Here is a 4957-nt window from a genome sequence, read left to right on the forward strand (position 1 = left end):
CTTTCCAACACAAAAGGAGTATATTTATTTGGCCCCTGGTATATTATTTAAAACCCTTAAATATATACCTCGCTGCCAAATAAATACAATTATTCCTTATTTAAATTAAGGAATTAATTCACCACCAACGGAAACAATTCAATCAACGCCGCAATTAACTCTCGACACGACCCGGATCCCTCTACACACGTCCCCGTCTCGAATCGAGAGTTGGGGGGCTTAATGATATACCTAAATGGGCCGACCCAATGGGCCCTCAAATTTATCTACCAATTAGGCCCATTACAAGAAAGCCCAATCACATACATGTGGGTCCATTACACGAAAGCCCAAGCTCCTTCAAAATAAGGCTTGGGCCCAACAAAATAAGCCCAACTTAATCAACGACATATAAATAGAAGTTTTATTCATTTTGTAAAGGTACGCTCTCATTATTGACAATTCACCTCAAGTTTTATTCTCTCTACGATCCACACATCTGACTTGAGCGTCGGAGGGGTTTCCGCCGGATCAACCCCCGGCTTAGTTCACGTGTGCTCTTTTCGCAGGGACCTCAGGATCATCAAGTTATCAAGCTACTGATCCGCTTTGCTCTCCCAGCTCGTTTTCTATACTATCCTAGGTGAGCTATACCTTAGCATCATCATTATTATATATATATGTGATTAGTAGCTGAGATTTGTTTACAAGGCCGTGTTCAGCTATCATCTACAAGAAGGGTGACGTTAGCAGAACATAATGGGACGATTTTGGTATCAGTGAGATAATACTACACCAAAGGCGACAAAGAATTTCCTTCCGCCAAAGGTATATTTATATATATCCTTTTCTTTTCCATTTAAAAATTTATCTGATACATTTAATTTATGCAGTGCAAACTGATTTTAATTAAATGGCTTCGAGTTTATTATTATTAGTCGAAAACATATATTATGACCCTTTTTTTCTCCTCTCTCATTGAGTTCTTTCTTTATATTATTGTTGTAGCATGCATCATAATTATAAGTATACGATCTAGGTCAAATAATGAATTTAGTATAGATGAGTATATATCAAATCTATTTTGCATGTCCATAGAATGAGATTTGTTGGTTGAAGATTTTGATTTATTAAAAAAAAAATTAGTTAGTCGATGGAGTATTAATTTGAGAAAGCTTGATTGGCATGCAGGAATAAGCTTAACTATTGGTCAGTGGAAGGTGTTGAAGAATAATGCAGCTGCCATAGATGATGCCATCCAGATATTCAAGTCCAGCTAATTAAGCTGGCTTCCTAACTAGAACTAGATACGTTCGATTCATCCGTACAATGAAGCCCGAATTTTTTTTTTAATTGTTTGATGATTGATGATGCTTGGTTTTATAACCTTAATTATTAGTCAATATGGGGCTTCTATTCTATCCCCTACATATACAGAACCAACAAACGTTCTAGTATAATTAAGGACATGGGTGAAACAAAATTTCATTTGATACAACGCTGCAATTTAGAAATCAAGATCGAACTAATTAACTCGTACGAAAAAGGATTTAAGGATAGACTACCTTTAGTCAGTAGAAAAACATACTTTGTCCGAAATTCATAGTTTAAACAAATGTTTTAACCTGAAGATTGTTTGACACCGTTCATAAATGATATTTTTAAATTTTAGTTTTTATATACATTTCTAACAAATACGTTATTATTGTTTTACACCTTTTTCGAAGATGTCAATCATATAAACCTTTTGTAGTTTTCATAAATATTCTATGATAATTTTTATTTTACAATTTTGCAGTTTTACATTATATAATCTTTGAAATCGTTATAAATTTTGATAGTTTGACTACATTCTCGCCTCGATAGTTGGTGTATGTCCAAAGGTATCTGATGGAGGTCGATTTAACATCCATCAAAATTGGTTCTTCTCGAATACATTTCCCTATCTTGATCATCGTTAACCAAAAATCCCAGAGCTTGAGCCCCGCTCAAGTTAGTTGGAGAAATAATTCAAGAAAAAGTAAAATAATAACAGAGAAAATAAATGCAGAAAACGATATGAAGTTGATGTATTGAATGTGTGTTTTAGTATGCGTAGGAGTGCGTGCATGTTAATAAAGTGAACATCTTATGGCAGAAAATATGGTATTTGTAAGTCATTCCTATTCTTGACATTTAACGTAATTTTGAGTCCATGAAATAAAAAAATGACGGACGACCAACAACTCGTAAACTCATAAATTATGCAATCTTCTTTGTCAATATATTTTTATGCCATATATGTGATCAAATTATGTATTTGCTTTGTACTGTATTCATACTAGAAATTTTTTTTTTTTTAGTAAAATTTACCAAATTCGTTGCAAAAAGTCTTTTGCTACGCATTTTTTACGAATTTGCCCCGTAGTAGATAGGGGCGTGACAAAAGCTTTATTACGGTAAATGGCCGTAACAAATATTTTTTTGCTACGGTTAATCTTAGCATTTTACTACGACTCCAAGATTGTCATTGAGTAAAAGGTACCTTTTGTTACGATTTTTTACCGTAGCGAAAAAATTGTAGTAAAAAGTCATTTTCTACTAGTGTCAATTGCCATGTGTGTGCTTTCATTAACTTAGATATGTCAATAATTGCAATTTCTTTCTACGTTATGTGTTTTATTAGATTGTTTATTTGATGTAGTATATTTAATGAGAAAATTTGACAAAACTTCCCATTACACAAGGGTGATTATATTAGGCCCAATTTTATTTTTTATTTTTAAGATAAATCCGAAACATCTTTTATTAATGATACGAACCCCGTAGAATTTGTTACAGGACCCAATAATCTTATGCGGAAGCAAGAACGGAACGTCCAAAGAAAGGATTCAATTGGCGGAATTCGGAATATTGACTCCGTAGCTATAGAGAGCTAGAAACCAATATTATCAATGTGAAAGTATTGACCCCGTGATTATTATGAATCAGAAACCAATACTATATCTCTAAGAATAGTTCACAAGAATTCACTCGTAAAATATCCCGAAGAGTTATTGAAGAACAATGAAGGAGAATTATTAATCTCTCAAATTAATACTTAAAAACATCCAAATAATAATGAACCTAAAACAACCTATTTATCAGTGTCAAAGAGACCTAATCTAACAAGGAAAATAAAGAGGCAATTTGCTATAGCCCCCTACATATTAAATTCTATAGCAATAAACCCAAGTCATAAGTCCTATTTTTCTATAGGTCCGTTATACATTTTGTGCCAAAAATATCTTTGAGAAAAATAAGGAAATTTTTATTTTCAAATTAAATTTCCAAAATCTCTCTCCTAAATCAAATCACCTAAAATCTCTCTTTCAAATCAAATTATCCCTAAACTCTCTCATCCTAGTTAAAAAAACGACAACATAATCTTGAAAAGAAACACCACCTCTGTTGCCGTGCTGCCGCCGCCAATGACTTGGCGTATGCAAACAAGAAACTGCATCATCTAAATGCAAAACACTAACTATAAAATGAAAAACATAATACAGATCATGCAAATGCAAACATCAAACAAAAGAAAAATATAAATCTACTCTTCCAAATAAAAGAGAAAAAGGATATGTAGCATAAAATTGAAAAATGCAAAATGCAAAATGAAAACAACTAAAAGGAAAAAAAACAGATTAATCAAAAATACACTAACTTTTTGAATGAAAGACTAATGTGCAACATGAGATTGCAAATTGCAGACAAAAAAAAGTAAAAAAATACTCACCCCCAATAATACTGATAATTGCAAAACGCAACAATAAACTACATCTCACAAATCCATTGCCGCCAGCCCTAGCTCCGCCACAAACTCTAGAGTCGCCGCCGCCGCTGTAATGAACTCAACCAATGGAGTGCAACTAGTCAATGTCGGCGAGGATGTAGGGCGCAAGATAGAGAAATTGTGGGGGATGAAGCGGAAGGTGAATTCCGAACGCCGGTGAAGAGAAGCATCAAATCTGGTGTGGGTCGCTTGCCTAGAATCACTACTCAAGATTGGGGCGAGCATTTTCTGAATTTCCTTCCACTGTATCAATCTTGACCACCTTCAACATCTCATATGTCGCTCACCTTCTTCTCCTTCCACCCTCAATTGTTTTCCCTGCGTTTTTTTTATAAGTAATAAATCACGTCACTTAATATGAGGGATTTGTTCTCCTATTTCCAGAAATAACTACTATATAACATAATATATTGTTTGGGGGTATTTATGTCGATTTACTTATTATTTTAATTAACTTATATATATATATATATATATATATTGTTCAAGGGACCTATAGCTATAATCATCTAATAGATTGGACTCCCACCTATATAAGTTGGGGGATGAGGGGGGTCTAACTAATTTCCCCGAAAATAAATCATAACTTATCTATTATAAGGAAATAGCGAAATAAATTAAATCTAGTCCAAATCGGACTCTAAATAACAAGAAAAAATTGTCCAATAATAAAATACGAAAATTAATAATAATCATCTTTTCCAAGTCACGTCTTCTCGGTTGGATGACTAGACGGGCTCAAGTCCTTGAGCTCGGCTTGCTTCACAATCTTGCCCGATAATTCGCTCCAATTAAGCTCAGCTAGGATCGAAATAGACTTCGTCAATTCTTCCTTACGGGGCCCGTGTTCTACTAAGCTAATTATGGCTGCTTCAATGCACTTGGCCCGAGCTCGCGTAATCGGTCCTCTTGGCACATGCAGCTCGTCCAAGTCATCAAATCATTCATCCAGCTCGGCACTACCTCGCGTAATTGGTTGGATCGTATCATCCTCCCACTCTTGAAAAGGATTCGTCCTCGAATCTGACCTACATCAAATGGAGATAGGCCAGAAACATTAAATGTCGAATTTCTTCGGCCAAATTGTGAATCTAAGTATTTTGTGTTTAAATATTAAATATTTCGTATTTTGGGAATTTTTGGCTAAAGAAAGTGAGCTTTCAAGAT

General features: G+C 34.3%; 1 long non-coding RNA gene across 1 annotated transcript; it reads left to right on the top strand.

Annotated features, from left to right (window-relative positions):
• The first annotated feature begins 701 nt into the window (after positions 1 to 701).
• LOC148772899 (uncharacterized) lies at positions 702 to 1347 on the top strand. Its single transcript, XR_016032967.1, has 2 exons — positions 702 to 807; positions 1171 to 1347. It is a non-coding gene; the product is annotated as an uncharacterized LOC148772899 (long non-coding RNA).
• The last annotated feature ends 3610 nt before the right edge of the window (positions 1348 to 4957 follow it).

The sequence above is a fragment of the Erythranthe guttata genome, chromosome 1 (genome assembly GCF_056151865.1).
Source record: "Erythranthe guttata isolate IM_541 chromosome 1, IM_541, whole genome shotgun sequence".
NCBI lineage: Eukaryota > Viridiplantae > Streptophyta > Magnoliopsida > Lamiales > Phrymaceae > Erythranthe > Erythranthe guttata.